Below are 24,262 nucleotides of genomic sequence, written 5' to 3'. Positions count from 1 at the left end.
CTACAATTTTGGTGGGACTGAATTTAAATTATTCACTGGTAAACTATGATATCTCTCTGTGAAAGCAGGGAGAAAATTCTTTATCACAATCTTCAGTAAGAAGTTGGACTAAGAAATAAAGCTAATTTCCCATTTTCTCTCCAAAAAGGGTGATTTTTGTTCACTTCAATTAATTTCATTTTGTTGAGTGAGGTTTGCAAGTTTAGAATGAATTACAGGAGACTGTGGAATTCTGGGAGAAACTGAGAGCTACCATCTTTAAACTTATTTCTCCCCCCTTTCTCTAGCCATCTCTTAGCCTTTTCTCTAACTAAATACTGGAGGAATGGCTTAACATTATCTGTTTGAGGGGGCATCAAAAAATCAGCCTATCTGGAAGGCATATTGATACGTAAGTATAGTCCCCATAAGTGACCACAGATCATTACTGCATATTGGCCAGCATGGGAACTGAGTGCTTGGCTAACAGAATGAGTTACCGAAAATGTACTTACCATGTTGATCATCTACCCATGCATCAAAACTCTGGGGCTAGGTTCCAGAATAAAGGACAGCACCATCTGGCTAAAGCTGACTGAATGCAGAACTCTGAATCAAAGAATCAAGAACCTGATTGCTATACCAACCTTCTCAACCTTCACCCCTTACTCCACTCCTAGCAGGAGCAAATAACCCTTATCTTCAGCTCTCCATAATCCTGATGAAAATGCCTGCTGTCTAGAAGCAACAAAATTCATAATTATCTGCAGTGTACTTTTCCCCACTCACCTGAAACTTCAAACCAGCTGCATCCACAGAAGAACCAGCAGGATAAAAGACAGCCATTTGTATATTTCTGGCTGTAGAGGAGAGAAAAGAAATCCTCAGAGCCTTAAATTTTCTTGGAGTCTAACCCTTGTTCTCTTTTGTTCATACAGGAGAGAGGACTTGGCATGCACGTATTTGCTCACCCGACCCTCCTGCAGCCTAAGGGTGACAGTTTTCCTCCCCACCCCCCAGGTTTCCTCTGCCAATCATACTGCAGTTGAAAGCAGTACTTTATTAATAGTTTATTTTCTACAGAAGTGGCAGACTCCATAGGCATTATTAATCAACATGTTTTTAAATATTTCCATATGGAGAGCGGTGACTTGAACCCTGGTCTCTGATTTCCCTGTGGCTACATTTGCATTGGGAGCAGACTACGCAAAAGTGCATGTCATGATGCCCCAGACGCCATGTAGCCCAGGGGTGGCTACATGCAAAGGCATGCGGCTCTGTCAGTCCCTTGGACTCAGATGCCAACTACTGGAGGTAGAGAGTTCTGGGTATAACAAGATGACTTCAATGTCTCACAACTTTTGCTGTATCCTTCAGATTATCTGCTTTGCTAAAACTTTCTCACAAATAACCTTCTACTGACAAAACCTGTATAATAAACTTGCTGAGCTAGCTCTGATGTCACTGTTCCGACTTAGGGGACAGTGCCCACCTGGCCCCAGCTTTTTCTCTATGTGTGTTTGTCTGTCTTTATTCCCTCATCGCCCCTCTGGTTCATGAATTAATGGCCAAGCAGGTCACAGCATTTCCCAGTCAATGAAAACTGAAAAATAGGAAAGGGAGGTTGGAAGTAATTCTGAATTACAGGGATTTTATGAAGATCCATAAATGGAACAAATTTATACCCAAAGTTATAACTATTGGCAAAGCTAGCATTATTTGCTCTAGAGTAATTTAGTTTTTAAATTATCATTCCACTTATGATGGTAATTATTTTTATAATTCTCTATAGTCTTCTATAAACCCTCAACTTAAGAGCAATATGTTTGAGCCACACTACAGAAATAGAAATACTACAGGAATTGTAAGACTATCATTTTTATTTGACTTTTAGTTGGAAATTTTAAGGAGTGTATTAGTCTTCAAGGTTTCTTAATTGGTCTAAGAGACTTGGGGAGTTATTGTGGTTATTGTGTTAACAAGTACTTTTTTACTGCTGTGGACTCATGGAAATAACTGAGATGCCTTTCTTTTTTATGAGAAAAAAAAACTGAGAAAAATGTTCAAATTGGCAGACTACTGGCTGTGCACTGTTCAGTGTGCCATGGCAAGAGGCCATGTCTCCTAGCAATGAAACCTGAATAATAATTTAATGACATGTGTGAAAAGGCATTTTTGGTTGCAGTACAACATGGACACTCCCAAACAGCCTAAGAGCATCATTCTGATAAATTATATTGTTTATTTTTATTAGGCTCTGTGAGAGACCACTTGATTTTCTTTGTGCTAAATATAGAGTATAGCCTTTAATTCAGATTTCGGAGACAATATTCTCCCATCCGTTAGACATAGGCCCATGAAATTCTGAAAACTTTTGGAAGAATCCAAAGGAAAAATCATTCTCTTAAATTCACTTTTTTTAACTGAGTTATTTTCAAAATGAGTAATGCCTTTTTGAAATTCTCAAGTTTAAGGACACATACTCTGGAGAAAGGAAAGGACAAAGATCATGATATTAGGAATTTCCCCTGAGTCAGAAAACTTAAAGTATTTTACACAGTTTAAGAGTACCTCAATAGAGAATAACAAATAAAAGTGTATCCTGTTTTAGAACAATTTATTGCAATCTTAGATAGAAAAAAAACTGCATATAAATTTAGCCCTAAGCCATATAAATAGAGAAACTCCCATATAAATAGTAGCCTTGTCCACAGTTCAAGGGTCATATAAGAGCCTAATGAAATTAACCTATCTCTACTCTAAACATTTATTGGGCACATTTACTCTCCTTTTAAGTTGTACACTGAACTAAACTTCCATAAGTTCCACTGAACTAATTTCCATAAGTTGAAGTTCTTAAAGGTCAGGGGATGTGATTTCTTTAATTGTCACAGTATGTAATACTATATATATATATATATATATATATATATATATATATATATATATATATATATATATATAAAATAAGTATTTTATTAAATATATTTATGAGTCTGTGATTCATTAATCTATTCTTACTTCTTTTTAATAAATTCCATATCCAAAATGTTATTATGTGAAGTTAGGATAAATATATGGCAAGACCCACATTCCCATTCTTAATGATGAAATAGTTCTTGATCATCACTGTACTAAATTTAGCAAGTATAAACAACTATGTATCTCCTCATTCATTAAGTCCTGGAGCATCTGGTTTGCTGTCCTTCTCTCACCCCAAGACTTCCCAGCAACCCAGCCAAATCTCAGCATCTGTTTTTTAACTTCCCAATTCCATTATATTAGTAAACTACTTCCATAGGCCAATACTATCCACTCTTGAAACTTGAAAATGAACCTTCCGATTCTCTGAACCAAGACTTCAGACCACTTCAGTGCCATCCCATATATTTTAGCAATAAACCTTTTTAAATCCTATTTTCTACCAGTTCTCCTTTCTCTCTTCATCTTCTTTGTATCCACTTTTGATCGTAATATTCACTCATCTCTCCATCTTCTATCTGGCCAATAGGATCACCTTTCCTGGCCCATTTTTTTTCCTTCTGTCATGTCTGTATCATCCTTAAAGTGAAGGGGAGAGTAAGACATCATCTCCCTGAATGCCCAAAAAACCTAGTCAAGGTAAGGGAACAATGAAAATTCAGATTACATATTATTTTGAAGAACAATGGCTTTATCTTTTGCACCCTGGGAACTAGGGCAAGTTAGTGTTATCTAAGACAAGTACTCTTTGGCATGTTGGTCAAACAAGCAAACTAAGCAGGCTAATAATGCTGATATTACTGCTTCTGGGGCCTAACACACAAAACTCCTCTCTCAGTAGTGGCTGGAGCAAAGCTGAAGGCACTGTGGAAAGGATACGTGTTTCTCAAGTCACCACTAGACAAAACACAGTGAGGGAGAAGAGGAATGCGTGGCAAAGGACCCTGAGGAATGTAGTTATCTGTTCAGCCTGTCACCACTGAACTCTCCTTGGAGCAGTCACTGATCTCTTATAAGTTTTCCCCAATATCATTCGTCATGTATGCTGTCTCCAGGTACTTTCTTTGGTCTTTCAGTGAGCCACCCCACTCCCCTGGCACAACTGGGCTGTGGATGGGACAAGATATCTCTGAAGAAAACAAGTTCATCTGCATCAGAGTTGTAGAGTATTTGTGGTGATGATCATCCAGCATTACATTATGAATTATTGCAACCAAAAGTCATGCTTGTTTGCTTCATCTAGGAATCTCTATAATGGCCAGAAACTTTTTCTCTAGTTTTACCTCTCAATTTTCACAGCATCAGTAACAACAGTAAATTGGGCTTTGTGGCACACACCTGTAATTTCAGCTACTCGGGAGGCTGAGTCAGTAGGACTGAAAGTTAGAGTCCTTTCTTGGTGACTTAGCAAAACCCTTTCCCAAAATAAAAATTAAAAAGGACAAGGGATGAAGTTCAGAGGTAGAGCATCCCTGGGTTCAATTCCTAATACTGCCTCCAAATTATGTTAATATGGTGAGTTTCTTTATTTTGTTTGCCCAAAGTAATATTCTATCTTTTTAATAGGTTCATCTTTGGATAGGAGATGCCACTTTTTTTTCAGATACTACCCAGAGTGAAAAGTCCAGGGTGGGCACCTGTGCCAAACTTCATTGTTGCTGGATTCCTATTCACCCAGGCAGACTTGACCGACATCAGAATGGGAATGTGACTAGAGCCAGGTTAAATATAGTCCTTCCATATAACTTTCAAAAAACTGGAGTTTGAGAAGAAAGAGAAAAGGAAAGAAGAGAAAAAGGAGCAGAAATGCAGCCACAGTAGAAATGTATAAACATAAAACCCACACTAACTTCTGAGGACCAGGAGTCAAAACTAAATTTATCTAGTGCAGAGCCAAGTGGCTGATCACTATGGTAAGAATTTCCACAACTCTTCCTGTATTTCCTACCTACCACCTTCTCCTCTCACTCAGAAGAACACAGAAGTCATAAAATGGGAATTCCTACAAATTCTGGCCACCAAGCCTGCACAGCTTTCTACATCCACACACACCTCTCTTCATCTGTCTTTTGATAGGATGAGAGGAGCCCCCTAGAAAGCTCATCTCCCTCAGTGCTCTGGTTATAGCCCTTCTGATTATTTTTTTCTATCCTATGTCTCAGTCTTGTTCTCATTACTGCTTCTTCCCTATATGCATAAAATCACCCTCAAGTCTTGAAATTCTTAAAACACACCACACACACACACACACACACACACACACACCCCAAAACAATTTTTTTCCAGCACATTTTCTTCCAAGTACTCTCTGTTTTCTTCTCCACATCATAGAGAAATATTGTTTTTTTCCCTTGACCTCAGATGCACGAAACTAGATTAATTATAATTAATGGTTCATGATGATATGTGGTAATCACACCAAGTTTGGTTCAGTTTATTTATTTGATAGATTCCCTGCTTTTAATCCTGTGATAAGCTGCTATGGAAGCACCATCCCAAAGAAAAGTCAGTTCCCTCATATAACCATCCAACATCCCCATTCTAGGCCCCATCCTTTCTCCCTTTCAAGGTGCCCTTCTCTTTGACATGAATCCCATGTCAATCATTCATTGACTTTCTTTTTTAATATAGTTTTATTGCATTTACATTCAGATTTTTTTCAGCTTATGATGAGTTATATCCCAGTGAACTCTGGGTTAAGTTGAAAATATCATAATTCAAAAATACATTTACTACACCCAAACTATCAACCATCATAGTTTAATAACACAGTACACTGTAGACAGTCATGGTCATTTACCTTTATGTTTGCATGGCTGACTAGGGGGCAGCCACTTGCTGCATCTGCCCAGCATGCTAGGAGAATATCATATATAGAGATAGTGTGGGAAATGATCAAGATTCAAAATTTGTTGTGTAAGTTCTACTGACTGTATCAGTTTTGCACCATGGTAAAGTTGAAAATCATTATATTGAACCATTGTTAAGTTGAGGAGCTTCTGTATTCTTAAAAATATGTTATTTCACATTAGTTGTTTTAACTTTATAAAAAAGGATATTATTTAATGTGATAATTTCAAGATGTATCTACCCTTTTAAATGCCCCTATGATTCACTTTTTTGAGTACTATATAGTATGTCATTGCATTACTGTTTATCAGGTTCTTTAACCTGATAATCTTTTAATTTTCAAAGATATTTAAATAATAAATGGGGATTATATAGTATTAGATGTTTTCTCTTTTTTCTTTTACTCTATTAAGGGGTTAACTATATTTTTGGATTTTTTTAATATTGTATTTTGAGATAAACTCAAATTGTCTGTAGATTATACACATTTGCATTTTATTCACATTTTTGCTATTTACTTATACAATAAGTGGAACAGTTTTGTAATTTTCCTTTTTCATGCTTTTTAAATCTTATTTTGATATCTGGGTTATTCAAACTAAACAGAATCATTTTGAAAGTAGTTCCTCTTTGCTGTTGTCTGGAAGAATTTATATAAAATTGGTATCATTGTTCTTTGTTTACTCATTTTGAAAATTAAGACTACGATTTAGAAATGATTTCTTCAGCATGATGTCAAAAGCAGAAGCAATAAAAGTAAAAATAGATAAACCGGATTTCATCAAAGCAAAATTTCTTTGCACCAAAGGATACAAGTAAAAAACAACAACAAAGAGTAGGAGAAAATTTTTGCAAATCATTTGTCTGGTTGTGGAGTCAATGTTCAGAATTCATGAAATTCTCCTATAGCTCTATAGCTTGGCAACAACAACATAAAAGCCCTTCATCCCTAACTTAAAAATAGGACAATGACCTGAATAGACATTTCTCTGAAGAAGATATTCAAATGATAAATAAGTACAGGAAAATATGCTCAACCTCACTAATTTTTAGGGAAATGCAAATCAAGACTGCCATGAGATAACACCAGCATTAGGATGGTTACTATTTTAAGAAAATGTGTTGTCAAGAATATAGAGAAAGTAGAAGACTTGTACTCTGTTGTTAAAAATGTAATCTGGTACAGCAGTTGTGGAAAACAGTATGAAAGTTCCTTTAAAAAAATAAAATAAAACTTAGAATAACAATAATAATTAGGAATTATATTTCTGGGTGTATGTCCAAAATATCGAAAGTAGGGTTCTTGTCAAACAGACATTTTCGTACCATATTCATCACATCATTACCAATAGCATAAAAGGAGAAAGCAACGCATGTATCCATTGATGGATAAACACATAAATAAAATGTGGCATACCCACACAAATGGAATATTATCCAGCCCTTTAAAGGAAAGAAATTCTTACACCTGTCACTACATGGATGAATCTTCAGGACAGTGTACTAAATGAAGTAAAGCATACAAAAATATACACACTACCTGGTTCCACTTACACAAGGTAACTAGAGCACTTCAATTCATAGATACAGAAATTAGATTGGTGCTAGGGACTGAGGGGAGAGGAGAAAGGGAAAATATTGTTTAATGAGCACAAAGTTTCAGATGTACAAAATGAAAAACATTCTAGATATGAATAGTGGTAATGATTGCACAACTGTGTGAATATACCTAGTACAATTGAATTATGCAGTTAAAAAATGATTTAAATGGGAAAATTTAGAATGTGTGTCTTACCACAATTAAAATCATTTATTAAATGAAGAATATCAACATTTCTCTGATGTGGTTTTCCTATTTTCATAAAGAAACTTGGAATTAATTATCTTAGCTTCTGCTGTACTTCCCACCACCATTTATCATGCTTGTGAACTCCCAATATGAACCCTCTGTGACTTCCACTAGTATGACAAGCTCCTCCCTCCCCAAGACAACTTCCAGAACATACTGTGTACTGAAGAACTCTTTTTTTTTTGGTTTATTTTTTTTATTGGTTGTTCACAACATTACAAAGCTCTTGACATATCATATTTCATACATTAGATTGAAGTGGGTTATGAACCCCCAATTTTACCCCAAATGCAGATTGCAGAATCACGTCGGTTACACATCCACAATTTTACATAATGCCCTATTAGTAATTGTTGTATTCTGCTACCAAGAACTCTTTGCTATGCTTAGTCCATCGACTTATCTCCAAACACTCTCTTTCAAAATTGTTAATATTTCTTGTCTATTGATATCTTCTGCTCTCTGATTTATCACTATACAGTTTATTGGAACAGAAAATAGTAAACAGTTTTTCTGCTGCATACTATTAGAGAGTTTCAACCATGAGACTGAGCCTTGTTCTGGTTTGTGCAATTAGCTTAGCTTTAGATAGACAAATAAATGCAGGTTTCACATCCAATTAATTATATATCCCATGTAGTTACAAATGTTCTAGAAATATAGAGCAACTTCTTTAGTTGACAAAATAAATAATCAAGGTGACTAGTTGACGAAGTTGAACTTTTGTGAATAGGTTTTATAAATGAAAAGTCATACTTTTGCTGCCAGCCCACATATATTTCATAAGATCAGTAATTCATGCCCAATTTTGTTGTTTTGGGAGATGGGACAGAATTCCAAATTTTTCCTAGAATCATTATAATGCTTTTCTTTTTTTCCAATTTGTATTTCTTATAATTGTTAAAAGGGCCTAGGGTATAGGGAGAGAAATGCCTGTGCTGGATCAAATATTTTATACCTGTGTCATCTTTATCTTTAATTAGTAACTAACTGAATTGAAGTTACTTATTGGCAATGTGTCTATATTAACTCCCTACCATCTGCTTTAGAGAAAAAAATGGTGTCCAACAAGCTAATGATATGGATTTATTGTATAAACTCTATAGCTGATTTTAAGACCTTTCATTTCTCTCTCTCTCTCTCTCTCTCTCTCTCTCTCTCTCTCTCTCTCTCTCTCTCTCTCTCATCAATTCAGTGATAGGACCAGCTGCATGCCTCTTCTGAAAGCCTAAAGCTAAAATTCTTCTAAGTATGGTAAAACACATGGTGACCATTGGCAGCTCCTCTCCACTGTACCGGAGTAAGCCCAGAATCTAGGTTAAACCTTGGCCAAGCTCCGTGTGATAATGGGATGACCATGTACTTATATATATTTGAACAAATTGAATAAGTATGTGCCTTATTTTGTACAAAAGCATATCAGCTTCTTATTGTTTTCCATGGATAATATAATCTAAATCAACTCTTAATGAACAGTGTTTACTATCTGCAGGCCAAGATTAATCCAGAAATAAAATCTTTGCTTGGTTTTGAGACATGATATTCTTGAGTGAGTGCCTAAAGTAATATGTTTAGACATCCTTTCAAGTATTCTAGATTATCTCTTGCATCAAGCCATAATATCACAGAAAAATAATTATAACATATTGCTTTTGCTTTTGAAGATTTATTTTTTCATAAGTGCAAAACAAAAAATATATAAATTTATCTTTATATATTTTTTATTATAAATTGGCATGGTATTTTGAGAAATATGAAAAGCAACTAGAGGATTATACTTGTTATAGTTTTAGTGGAGAATTTGCCCACCATATCACTTATTAAGAAAGACACATGGTAGAAACATCTTTCAGGTATGACATTGTCTAAAAGCCTAATTAAGGATCAAAGAAAAATTGGCTTCCTTCTCAGTGCATAGATTGTGTTTAGTACATCAAAACTGCAGGTTTCGCTGCTATACTTTTTTCCCTGTGTTTTGTTAAGAACCACTTTTTTTGTTTGTTTCTCAGAACCACTTTTATATCTCCCTTCTTATCAAATACATAGCATCTTTGTGTTATGAACTTTTTGTATCAGCTGTTTGCCTAGAATATCTTAATTTCCTATCCTGAATTTACTTTTACTCATATTTATTCACCTCTGTAGTTTTTAATTCTACTTTATATGTATGTTTGAGCAACTTTCATTCTTTAGGGAAAAATGGATAAAAATAGTATAAGACAAAATGCAAGCAAACTTGTCTCACTGCCCCCTCCAACTGTGTACCTAAAATAGAATGACTTATAAAAATATAAATCTCAAAAAGCATCCTACATTTGTTGAGTCATTTATTCAGGAACTTTCATGATAAGCATACTATGTGCCAGGCTCCATGACAATTGTTAAGCTTACAAAGTGATGGTCCAGGCCCCAAACTTAAAGCATATATATATATATATATATATATATATATATATATATGCAACAGTGTGATAAGTATAATAACTATAATAGAATAAAAGGACCCAGACATTCCTGAAGATATGGAAAGCTGAATGTGCAAGCTAGCTGACCACCCTGTGTTATGTTAGTAGTCTGCCCCTAGAATAGAGGTTGAAATTAACTGGTATACACACAAAATCACACAGTTTATGCTGAAAGAGTTTAAAGTAAGTCACAGACAATATCATACATCTCTGTTACATGACTCAGCAGACAATACTTATTTCTCCATCAAGAAATTCACTTACACAAAGCATTTCTTGCACTTGGTCAGCTTTTGACTGCTTTCCCCTCTTTCCACCTATTCTTTCTATCAGGAAAGAAACACATTCCTCTCCTTTCTCTACTTTGTTGTTTTGGGACATACTCTTTGGGTCTTGTATTTTACTTCCTACCACTTCTTATAGTATAGTAAGTATTATACATTCTTTCCACACAAATCCACTGCTCCTCCTAAGAATCCTCTTGATTCATGTGAACATTTCAATCTAGGTCTATACAACTTTGGATTCTGAGCTTTCAACCATAACATTATACTAGATGACCTGTATTATATCATTTGACACCTAACACAGTATGACTATAAAGCAAGTACAGCAAAACAAGCAACTGCTGATAAGACTTGGATTATTTAGTAAAATGTTGAGTAACAGCTAATAACTCAAGAGCAGCTATCCTACTGGATTTCTGAGGGGAAATGAAATATAAATGAAATAATCTTAGAAAAACCTTTACTTTTTAATTTACATGGGTTGGTTCTAAACATGTATATTTGTAATAGCTTTAGAATAGTTTCAAGCAGCAGGTCAATGAATGAAATTTAAGGAAAGTCCAAGTATTGTTCTTCACTGAGCAAATGAATAATTTGGGATAAGCCTTACTTGCTTCCTCTGGTTAGTCAATGGCCTTTCCTCCTTAATTATTATGAGCACAGAGATTCTATATATCCAGCAAAGGAGCATCATTCATGGTTACTTCAAAACTATATCACATATAAATCAGGGGTTTTCTTTGGAAAGGTAAGATGACTTTAAATTTCATCTGCTTTAATCCTCTCTTTTACCTTTGAAGACTCTTAGAAGCAAATGTCTGCCAAAGAGTAAAGAGAATCAGTGAAAGAACTGGGTTAGAACTCCTCAATTTGCCATGAGGACCCCAATTCAATGTCTGCGTATTTCAGCCTCCTCTTCTTATATTTTAGATACAGAAATGCAGTTTAGATAATATGACCTCATGTTCTGACTTACCTTTTAGCATACATTTGAAAACTAAAACACCCAAAAATGAGGGTCTGTTGACTTCAGAGTTTTAAACATATCTTTACAATGCCCTTGACTTGCCCCTGAATTTTTCTAGCTCCCAATTATCATTCGCATGTCGGCCTAACTATAATCAGAAAGAATAAATGCAAATAGGCCATGCTAGGCTTGCAAAACTAAACCTAAAGGTGGTGACTAATGTCACAGGGTTATTGACTAACTCATTCAACTGAACTTTACTCAACACTATTACAAACTCTTTTCGTTGTTGTTGTTTTGGTTTCCTAATGTCCTTTTTCCTTTTCTAACAGTAATATAATTTCTTTTGGAGGAATTGTTCCTATTCTGTCCATACAACCTGGAGAGACTTTAGTGTCCTTCTGCACCGCCTCCCCACCCCTCCACCCTGAGCATTGAAGAGGCAGGCGTGGGATCTCAGATAAACCATTCAGATACTCTTTTTTTTTTTGTATGATTTCCAGTGAAAAGCCTAGGAGATTGTTCTAAACAGTAAGTTTTCAGAATCTAGAGAAGAAAGTGGAGATCAGTAAAGGATAAGCCTTAAAAGAAGGATGCAAGATGAAATAGCAGAAGGAAAGGGAAATGACTTTTTTTTTTAATTTTGGTACTAGGGATTGATTGAACTCAGGGGCCCTTGACCACTGAGTCACATCCCTAGCCCTAATTTGTATTTTATTTAGAGACGGGGTCTCACTGAGTTGCTTAGCGCCTCACATTTGCTGAGGCTGGCTTTGAACTCATGATTCTCCCGTCTCAACCTCCCCAGACGCTGGGATTACAGGTTTGTGCCACAGCTCCTGGTGGGAAATGACTTTTTAAGGTGAGTGTCAGATAAACCAGGTCTTTGAATTCAAAATAAGATTTCTTGAAGGAGTAGTGAAAAGCAATCTCCAAAAGGATGATAATCTTATTAATAAGACAGAACTAAATTTAATGAATACAAAGAAATATAGAAAGAAAATGATGATCTGCCTTGAGGAGTAGGGTTCTTACAGGATGGCAGGGTGGGGAAAGCCAGCCAAGGAGCCTAAGTTAGAGAGTAGAGAGCAAGGCCATTTGAACATGACTCCAGATAAGTATTTAACTTCCCCATCAGTTTGCTTATCTGTAGAATGAGGGTGCTCATGGTACCACCTCATCAGGCGCTGTGAGGACTCTGCAAGTTATTACATTAGAACACTTCAAAATTGGGGCTGGATTACTGAGCAATAAAGATCTACAGTTTCAAGGCAAGTGTGACCTCAAGTGCTCAAAATTCCAAAAACTTTAAGCCAAATTCAGTACCTGAATTTACTTACTATCTCATCACTAACTCTCAAGAAAGCAGTTGAGACAGAAGTTATAACAACTTAAGGAGGAAGTTTGAGGTGAAAACATGAAATGCCTGGGCCATTTACAAGTTTAACTGTGAAATGAAGCGAGAGAAAATGTGAAGGGCAGGGAGATACAATCACATTTTGAAAGCCTAAGAGAAGGGTGAATAAAGAAGAGGAGGTGAGGGTGGGAATCAGATGAGTCTCAGCCTAAGATTGTGATGGAAGTAAAAAAAAAAAAAAAAAAAAAGTTCCAGAACACAGTGTAGTTTATCTCAGAAAAGGGAATTATTCTTCTGAATCTGGAGGGGAAGAATAAAGTATATTAATAGAGGGAAAAAAGGACGCATTGGAGAATAGAGCAAAGTCCCTCATGAAATTGGAACCAATGGACATGAACTTATCAGAAAAGTTGGAGAAACCAAATGAAGATGATGATGGTGGCACACTGCCAAATGCTAGAAAATGACAAATCTTTGTGTCCCTTATATTTTCTACTACGTTAAGAAATTTTAATATGGAAATTCTAGGAAAATTGGTCTTATATATCAAAAGAGCAAGATAAAATGTATTTTAAATGACCTCACTCAAAGCTGATTCATGGAAAGGACATAATGAGCTCCCCAGTGTTAGCATGGGAGAGGAAAAGAATCCGTAGAGGGTCACAGTGACACAAACTTTTTCTTACAGACTACTCTTTCTCTAAGATTCCAGAGTTTAACACATGCTTCAAGTCTCTTATCACCTAAGATTTAACTTCTGTTTGAATAAACAGTTCTTGTTTTGGATGTTGGAGAAAAAGGCAAAAAATATCCCTTAATTTTATTTGGAGCCTGGCCCCCAATAAACATATGATGAAAGTATTAGAATGTCCTCAAGAAATATGTGTACAAAACATGCGTTCAGTTTCACTGAGTCCTGATGTTCCCTAAACATGCCAGCGATTCAGTCAATAAATGATTGCTACACAGTTGGGAATCTCATAAAATAGGATATCTCCTCCACCCCAAAATGTAGATCCTAAAATTGCTTAACTCAGAAAGGATTTCAAGTGTTGTTCATGCAATGGAGTTCCAAAATTTATATAAATCAGACCATTAAATCTTTTATGATGATAATAATTACAATGATGATTTAAATAATGCAGGTGGCTATTCCACCTATCATTTCATTCTATGAGCTTGCACTAGAAGACGTATACGAGCATAAGATGAGAATTATGAACATATTCTTTCAGCTGGTTCCAGAGTTTTTCTTATAGCATAGAGTTCTTATTTTTCTATGTGGAGCTTGATTTTTCTTTACAAGATTGACAATATTTATTGTTTCTTGGCTTCCTAGTAGTTATCCATCTCCTCTGCCACCCCTCACTAGTATTCTGTTTCCTCTTTTGGTGGAATTTCCCCATGATTAAGTTTCTCATGGGAGAAAAAATTCCTAACTCCTACCTCTCAAGGCTTGTCACATCAAAAAGCCAAGAAAACCAGATTCTTTGTGCCTGGTATAACTGGTTACAGTATCACCATCAAAACTTCTAATCACAAGAAAATGATGCAGAGATGGAATGACTCTTTGAAGTCCTAACCCACTCCCATGCAGCCTTAGGTTTTGCCCATTTTTCAAATCCAGTTGCCTGTCAATTCCCAATAACAGATAATCCCTTGATAATATTCTAGTAAAAAACAATTTGCTTAAAAATGCCAGCAGCAGTTTTTATAACCTAAAACAAAACCAAACAAATCTTATTGGTCCCTGGAGGAAAAACTGACCATGTTGAGCCTTCTGAGAGGCAGAACTTCAGTGTCACAGGGGGAAGCTGCCCGAGAAAATCTCAAATATAGTCTTGATTGTGATATTTTTGCCTTGCAAACTGACTTTAGAACCCACTCTTCACATAATAAGTGATTTTATATTGAAAGCAGCCAAATGCTCTACAATTACAAGAAGTAAAAAGAACAGACTACAGAGAGTATTATGCAATCACTAAAATGATATTACAGGAAGATATAAAATAACACTTAAAATATCCCCAATAGATTATTACCAGAGTTTTGTTAGTATGATTCATATTCTCTCATTATTACCAGTAGAACAATGACTTGAAATGTCATATGCAGTGAGGGTTGATGAGTGTTTTTTTTTTCTCTTTATGCTTTCATCTATGTTTAAATTTCTTACAATTAATATAGACTGTCTTTGAAATTAAACTTTTAATACTCTAGCAATGTTATTGTAAATAAGGGGAAAAATGTCTCTTCTAGTACTTCAGTGCCCAAAGCCTTTTCTCTTTTATGTTTTCCAGATAAATCTTTATTTTTCCATTCTATCCAAAAAGAGTAAAACCCCACACCTTTAAAATTTATAATTCAAGCTATAGAAGATTATAAAATGTCTCTTACAATTTGTCTTATTATTTGATGTAAACAGCTTTCATCAACCTATGGGCTAAATCATTATTATTATTAATTAATTATTATTGCTTTCAGTTTTAGGTTTCAGAAATTAAGACTTGGAAAAAAGTCACATTTGAATAGAAATTCCCCTATTTGATCATTCACTTTTCCCCAGACAGCAACCCAAATGATACATGTCTTAGTAATCAAATACCCACATGTAGAACTCATGTAAAAACTCAATTTGTTATAAAAAATGACACTTAGCCATGACTAGAAATAATTTTGATGGGTCATGTCCTCTGTAGATCTCTCAGACTCTTACTAATTTGTTTTCTTTATTATTGGTGTTTGGGGTATGAGCACTCAACCCAGAAGAATATTCACCTGTAGTTCTTCCATACTAAAATTTGTTATAAAGCAATATTGATACAGGAATCAGGAAAGTTAAGTAAAACAAAATATAGAATCATATAGTATAAACTAGAAAGTATCATTTAAGTCCAAGAATATATAATGGGTTATTTAACATATATATAGATTAACATATATGTCATGATATAGTAAGGTTTTAAAAAATGTCATATTACTATTTTATATTTAAATATAATTTAGGAAAATTAAACATATAAACATTTTAAAATATAAAGAACCACAAAAATGCTAGATCAATATTTAATATTTAATATAGATTAATATTTCCCAAGTACAATACTAAGAAAAAAATCATAAGTTTAAAACATTTGTAATAAAAAACACAATATATAATAATTTTTTAAAAAGGTAAACTGAGTAAAATATAGCAGATTGTTGGTAAAATGTTGCTATTCTTATATATGAAAAATCTATTAAATTATTAAGAAGTAGGAAGGTGAAGCAAATTGATGGCTGAGTAAGATGTCCCCACAGAAACACCCAGCTGAACATCCACCTGTAATCCCAGTGGCTTGGGAGGCTGAGACTGGAGGATCAAAGCCAGCCTCAGCAAATGTGAGACACTAAGCAATTCAGTGAGACCCTGTCTCTAAATAACATATAAAATTGGGCTGGGGATGTGGCTCAGTGGTTGAGTGCCCCTAAATTCAAGCCCCGGTACCCCACCCCCTACAAAAAATCCATCTGTTATGCACCAAATTGCCAGCACAAGGGCTAAGGAATGCAGGTGAGAGAAGCGTAGTGCTTGCTGTTAGTATAATAAAAGGAAAAGAAGCATCCATAAAGGCAGGAGAGAAGGATTTTCCTGTGTTTCCCCTCCCCAACTCCAAGCAACCTGATCCTCCAGCCTGGGAGAGGGAAAGAGAATTTTATACAGGTCTTAGACTTGAACCCCAATACCAGATCTGCCACAGTAAAACCCAGTGTTTAGCAAAACCCTATAACCCCTACTGCCAAGCCTACACCTCCGGAAATCTTTAGGGCAGGCAGTAAATATATCCCTCAACCACCCCTCCCTGCAACCTGTGTGGCACAGTGAGTAGCAGTACTCCATCCCCTGGGGAGCAGGGCATAGTTCAGAGTTTTGTCTCAGAGCTCAGTGACGAGCACCCAGTAGAAAATGAGGACCCTATACACAGATCACAGATCTAAGCCCTGAGCCAGCTCCAGCCTCAGGAGGAGACCTGTGTGCCTGCCTGCAGGACAGACCTGAGTTTCAGTCTTATCAGCTCCTGCTTTAGACGGATCCTAGGAACACCTGCCCTTTGCCAAAGACTGTGCATGGCCTTGTGACTCTGAGACTCTGGTGTGATCCATTTTTGCACCAGCTTTGATGACCAAGGGATTGTCTCCTCTACCCATCTTCCAACCTTGGTTTCCAGGCTGTCTATTTTTTATTTTGATACAGGGTCTTACTCAGTTGCTTGGAGTCTTACTAATTTGCTGAGGCTGGTCTTGTACTTGCAATCCTCCTGCTTCAGCTTGCGGAATCTGGGCTTACTAATGTCCGTCACCACACCTGGTCCTATTACAGAACTTGGGCCATCTAGGAAACTGAGGCATTCCCCCACTTCAAACCCTAATTCTTGCAATCAAGTCAAAAAGATTTTTGAATGTCACTTATAGTAATAGATATTGTTTATGAAGGAAAGGGAAAAAAAAAGTGGGAGGGAGAGAGTGGGTCCTCTCAGAGAGGAGAGGGACAATGTGCCTCTCGTGCATTCCAGTTTATTGGGGAATCCCAGAGAAGTTTCTAGAGAGTCCCACCCAAGTCCACCTCTTGACTTTTGACTGATGACTGCAGAATGACATCAGACTTTCAATTCTTCACTGCCATGACAACTCTGGGTCACTTTGGCCCATGCTGACTGGTTCTAATTAGATTCTCAACCATAAATTTTTAGATTTTAAAATTAGGAGAAATTATCCTCATTTCCCTGTAATAGAAAAGCCAAAAATAATAAGTAAGGAATCTAAACATACCACTAAGTTAATTCATTTAATAATCAAGGAAGACTGTAAGAGACAGATAAAGGGAGGAAGAAACTACAATAAAACCAGATAGTAAGAACTTATCTATCAATAACTACTGTGAATATAAGAAGATTGAATTCTCCAGTTAAAAGACATTAAGTGGGGGGCTGATGTTGTGGTTCAGTGGTAGAGCACTTGCCTTGCATGAAGCACTGGGTTCAATCTTCAGGACCACATAAAAATAAACAAATAAAATAAAGATGTTGTGTCCATCTACAACTAAAAAAATATTTTTTAAAAAAGACATCAAGTGGCTTAGTACAGTGGCAAATACCTGTAATCCCAGCAGCTCAGGAGGCTGAGACAGGAGGTCCCAAATTCAAAGCCAGTATTACCAACTTAGTGAGGCTTTAATCAACTCAGTGAGACCTTGTCTCTAAATAAAATACAAAAAAGGGATGGGGATGTGGCTCAGTGGTCGAGTGCCCCTGAGTTCAATCCCTGGTACCAAAAAAGAAAAAAAGACATGCAGTAAATGAATGGACAAAAAATAAATTAATTAAATTTTAAAACCAAGACATGTTGCATACAAGAAACTCACTTCACATCCAAGGATACACATAGACTGAAAATGAAAGGAGGAAGTAAAATATTTCATGCACATGGAAACTAAGAGAAAGCAGGAATAGACAAATCAATATCAGTTAAAATAGACTTTAAGTCAAAAACAGTTAAAAGAGACGAGTCACTATAAAATAATAAAAGGGTGAATTCAGAAAGATGAAATAACAGTTCTAAATATATATGCACTCAATATCAGAAAATCCAAATATATAAAGCAAGTATTAATAGAAATAAAGGTAAAGTTAAATTCCAATACAATAGTAGTTGGCAACTTTCAGCAATGAACATATATTACAGACAAAAATCCAGAAAGAAACAGCAGTGTTAAATTTCACTCTAGACCAAATGAACCTAAAAGATTTCAACAGAGGAACATTCTACCTAACAACAACCAAATATATATTTTTCTCATTATCACATGAAACATTCTCCAGGATAGAGCACATAATAGCCCACAAAATAATATTCAACAAATTTTTAAAAATTGGAATCATATCAAGTATCTTTTCTGAATTCAACACTGTAAAGCTAGAAATTAATAACAAGAAAAACCCTGGAAACCAAACATCTTACTTTTGAACAACTTTGACCAATGGATCAAGGAAGAAATCAAAGAAGGAAATTTGGAAATTTCTTGAAATAAATGAACAGGAGATACAACATGTCAAAATCTAAGGGAACAGTAGAAGCTAAGTAATAAGATAAACAACTTATTCCTGTATCTCAAAGAACTAGAGAAACAAGAATAAATGAAGTCCAACATTAATAAAAGGAAAGAAAGAATAAAGATCAGAGGAAGAAATAAAGGAGTTTAAGAGTAAACATACAAAAATAAATGAAACAAAAAGATGGTTTTTCAAAAAGGTACACAAAATAGACATATCCAAAATAGTCTAATAAAAGGAGAAAGAAGGTTCAAATAAATATGATGAGATTAAATTGCAACCAAAATCACAGAAATATAAAAGATCATTAGAGATTATTATGAATAATTAATTGTATGTAATTAAATTTGATTATCTAGAAGAAATAGACAAGTTCCTGGAAACAAACACCTCACCAAGAATAAAATTTAAAAAAAAAAAAAAAAAAAACACTTTGGGCTGGGGTTGTGGCTCAGAGGTAGAGCGCTCGCGTAGCATGTGCGAGGCCCTGGGTTCAATCTTCAGCACCATAAAAAAAATAAATAAGTAAATAAGGGTATTGTGTCAACCACAACTAAAAAATATATATTTAAAAAAACCCACCTGAACAGACTAGTAGTAAATAACAAGATTAAATTAGTAATAATATCTCCTCTCAAAGAAAAGCCTAGAGCCAGATGATTTCACTGATGAGTTCTATCAAGCCTTAAAGAAGAACCAATACTAATTACTCTTCTTAAGTTATTCCAAAAAATAGAATAGGAAAGAATTCTTCCAAACAAATTCAATATGACAGTGCATAGGCAAACATTATATGCATTTTGGTATTTTTCCTTAATACAAAAAACAGATTAGAACATAACAACAACAACAAAAGAAAACAATAGGCTACTCTCCTTGATGAACACAGACGCAAAAATTCTCAACAAAATACTAGTACATTTAAAAAATTATTATCCATGATCAAGTGGAATTCATCCCAGGAATGCAAGGATGGTTCAAGATATGCAAATCAATAAATCAAAAGAGTGAAGGACAAAAACCATGTTGTCATCTCAAATGATGCAGGAAGGTTTTTGATAAAATTCAACATTCCTTCATGATAAAAACTGAACAAATTAAAAATATAAGGAATATACTTCAACATAATAAAGAACATTAATAAAAATTTAATAGGTAATATTACATTGATTAGGAAAAAGCTGGAAGTTTTCTCTCTCAGATCTAAAATAAGACATGGATGTCCATTTTCAGCAATTTTTTTCAACACAGTGCTGGAAATTCTAGACAGCAGAATTAGGCAAAAGGAAGAAATAAAATGCATCCAAATTGTCACATTTTCCAAAAGATGCTATCTTATATACAGAAAACACCATAGACTCTACAAAAATTGCTATTAGAACTAATAAATGAATTCAGCAAAATTGAAGAATATAAAATCAACATATAAGAATCAGTAGTGAGGGGCTGGGGGTGTCACTCAAGCAGTAGTGTGCTCGCCTGGCATGCGTGAGGCCCGGGTTCGACCCTCAGCACCACATACAAAGATATTGTGTCTGCCGAAAACTGAAAAATAAATATTAAAATTCTCTCTGTCTCTCTAAAAATAAAAATCAGTAGTGATTATGTCCATGTGTGAATATACCATACAGAATCCCACATATAATTATATCATACTAATTAAAATAACAATTATAGAGCCCCTCATGGTGGTACACACCTGTAATCCCAGTGGCTCAGGAGGCTGAGACAAGATTAGAAATTCAAAGCTAGCCTCAGCAAAAGCAAGGCACTAAGCAACTCAGTGAAACTCTGTCTCTAAATAAAATACAAAATAGGGCTGGGGATGTGGCTCTGTGCCCTGAGTACCAAAAAAGGAAAAGAAAAAACAATTATAAAAGGAAGATCAGCAAAGCAGATCAAGTGGCTCAGGGGAGCAAAGACAAAGGGAAGATATTGAAGAATAAAATTTATCAAATTATGTCATGTTTATGCACAAATATGTCATAATTAATCCCATTATTACACATAATCATACTGCACCAGTAATAAAAGAAGCAACAAAAAAGTCAGCATCATTGTTATATGATAATAATGAAGTGTTTAAAATAGAAATCAAGAAAGTCCTCTCATTTGCAATAGCTACAAAAAACATATACCTATGAACAAATTTAGCCAAAAAGAAAGATCTTTATAATAAAAATTATAAAATATTGATAAGAAGAAATTGAAGAAGACATGAAAAAAATGGAATGGCATCTCATGTTTGTGGATTGGAAGAATTAATATTGTTTAAAATGTTCATATTATCCAAAACAATTTACAGACACAATGCAATTCCTATCAAAATACCAAAAACATTCTTTGCAGAATTAAAAAAAGAAAATTCTAAATTTTATATGCAACCACAAAAAAAATAACTGAATAGTAAAGCCATTTTGAGCAAAAGCAACAAAGCAGGAAAAATTGCACTATCTGACTTCAAAACATACTACAAAAACTATAATAATCAAGACAGCATGGTACTGTCATACAAAATAGACACATAGACTAATGAAACAGAATAGAGATACTAGAATTAACCCACACATCTACATCCAACAGGTCTTTGACAAAAGTGCTAAGACTATATAATGAAGAAAGGACAGTCTTTTAAATAAATGGTGCTGGGAAAATTACATACCCACACAGAGAGAGATGAAATGAGACCCTTAACTCTCATCAGTTACAAAAATCAACTCAAAATAGATTAGAGACTAAAATGCAATACTTGAAACTAAAATTACTAGAAAAATAATAAAATTATTCAGGACATTGGAATGTTTAAGTAGTTTTTGGTTAAAATCCCCAAAGCACAGGAAATAAAACCAAAATTAGACAAATGAGATTATATTAAACTGAAAAATTTCTATGCAGTGAAAGAAATACTCAACAGCGTTATTAGCTGTTGAGTTATTAGGTGTATCCTCATACAGACTGTATTAGGATATACTTGTAAATAGAAATCAAAGAAAGAATCATCAAAATGAAATACAGTAGTAATGGATTCACCAAGAAAACATCATAGAAGAATAATGAGATTAGAAGTTATAAAAAATCAACCTACTTTTAATAAGTATTCCAAAACAAGAGAATGCAGAAAATGACAAAGTAGCAATATTAAAAAATGTAAGTGCTGATGTTACATAAGGATGTAAATATTAACATTAAAATGCATACTAAAAAATCTATCAATAAAAATTGAGCTTCTTCACAAAGCAATAATGTAGAGCAAACATGTCACCAGCAACAAAATATAGAAGGAAATTAGTTATAGATTCAAAGTGGTGAGTTAAAATAGCTCTGAACCTAAAGATTTTTATATGAATATCTATCATTTTCAAGCCAAAGAAAAATAAATACACTTTCATAATCCCATCAGGAGGCTATATCACCCCAAAAACTTTGCTGATTAAATGAATATAAATACTATAATCTCCATTGTAATATTGTCTATGGAGTTGAAAATTAAAGTGAGCTCAAAAGTTTATCAATAGAAAAATAGATTAAGGGGCTGGGGCTGTAGCTCAGTGCCAGAGAGCTTGCCCAGCATGTGTGAAACAGTGGATTCGACCCTTAGCACCACACAAAAAAAGAAATAAATAAAATAAAATAATTTTTAAAAAAGAAAAATAGATTAAGAAATTTTGTTATATTCAATTACAAACATATTGAATATTACATAGTCATGAAATGAATGAACAATGACTATATACAATCATGCTTTTCTTATTGAGTTTTTGGAATGACTACTATAAACTTAGAGAAGAGTTCCTTCAGACCTTAGCAAGGTTATATCCTAAAAAAGCTGTCAATGAAGCAGGCTTTGCTCTGGTCCTGCTATATAGTCTTTGCTTTATCATGTTTGAAGCTCTTCTCCTCTTTTGGGAACTGATTTCTCAACTGGTCTACAAGCTGCAAAACTTTAAGTCGTGTAATTAATTAAAATATACATCAGGCAAAAGAATAAAAAAAAATTGTCCACATTGATCAGTCACATGATTGATTATTAATTTCAAACAACAAGTTGTCTATTTACCAAAATCAAACATACCAGAATCAGAAGCTTAAGCATTACTACCACAGGAGTTATAGATAATAAGTACTGTAGACTCTGAAAGCAAATCTAAGGATAAGTTGGGAAAGTGGAGGGAAGGGCAACATTTGTCTAGCTATGCCTTATGTCTTGGTGGGCAGAAAGATCTAGGAAATAAGAGTCCTGAAAAATGAGGCACAACTCTGAGCTGGGCTAGTGCTTAAGGTCAGATACAGCTGTGAATAACAAAGTCTTAAAAAAAAATGGGCAGGTTTCACCAGACAGCAGCAGAGCTCCCAGGAAGGTCCTGCTCTTCAAGGGAAAGAGCCAAGGGTAGTGAACAGGAGAGGTACCCAGAAGTAAAATGTGCAGTAAAACACATTTTACTGTTCTTCTTGGAGGCTTTTCAATCCATATGCAGCAGTCCTGAAGTACCTAAGTAGGTCTCAGCCTTGGTCTTTCCCTCATCTTCTTAGGTTCTGCCATTCCACTTCTCATATACTACCTTTCCACCTCCCTCAGCCCTTGGTTTCTGAAGTCAGAAAATCAGATTTGCCACTTCTGGTCAAAGTAGACACACTCTACACTGTGGAGTCTCATATTCTTTGCAGTGAAATACTTGTAGAACAAACACATCTTTTTTCCTGACACCACTCTCTTTTTGTGACATAGATTCAGGGATAAGCCCCATCAGCCCAAAAGCAAAGGTAGTGAGAGGAACAGAAAACTCCACCCTGAAGCGCTGAGAAAGGACAGGACTTGAGTGGCCAAGAAGACAGACACTTGGATGTTGAAACGGCCATAAGGAAGCCAGGGAATCTCATCAACACCATAGACTAACAAGAAATCAGAGCAGCGCTAAGCAGCAACATAGACTTAAAGGAACTGGGGCAGTTTTGATTAGCTCTTTCCAGGTAAGTGATCTGGAGGATGATATGTTCTTGAAAAGTATGGTTCAGAATACTTGAGATTAACAAAAAAATAAAACATTTGAATTTATCTATAAAAATATTCATTGAGCAAGCATAGTATGCATTATACTTATAATTTCATTCAAAATAAACCAAAATATATACAGATACATATAATTTATTATCTTTCTCCTTTGTTTTTAGATCTTCTTAATTCCTAGTTTATCTTGGACTCAAAAAAAATCATTCCAATCTATCCTTAAATCTGATATTCCAGTAAAAATTGTGTTAATTCATGTACATAACTCTGTAGTAGCAAAACTTCAAGGCTTTAGAGCAATTGTATTACTTTCTCTTATTCATTTTAGAACATTCTGAACTCTTTTTTCAAAAATAAGTTAACACCCACTAGTATGGTTACAATAAAAAGATAATGACAAGTGATGATAAGGATGTGGAGAAACTGGACCCC

This window comes from Spermophilus citellus (assembly GCF_964194105.1).
Source record: "Spermophilus citellus genome assembly, chromosome: 1".
NCBI lineage: Eukaryota > Metazoa > Chordata > Mammalia > Rodentia > Sciuridae > Spermophilus > Spermophilus citellus.
Note: the sequence above shows the minus strand (reverse complement) of the source record.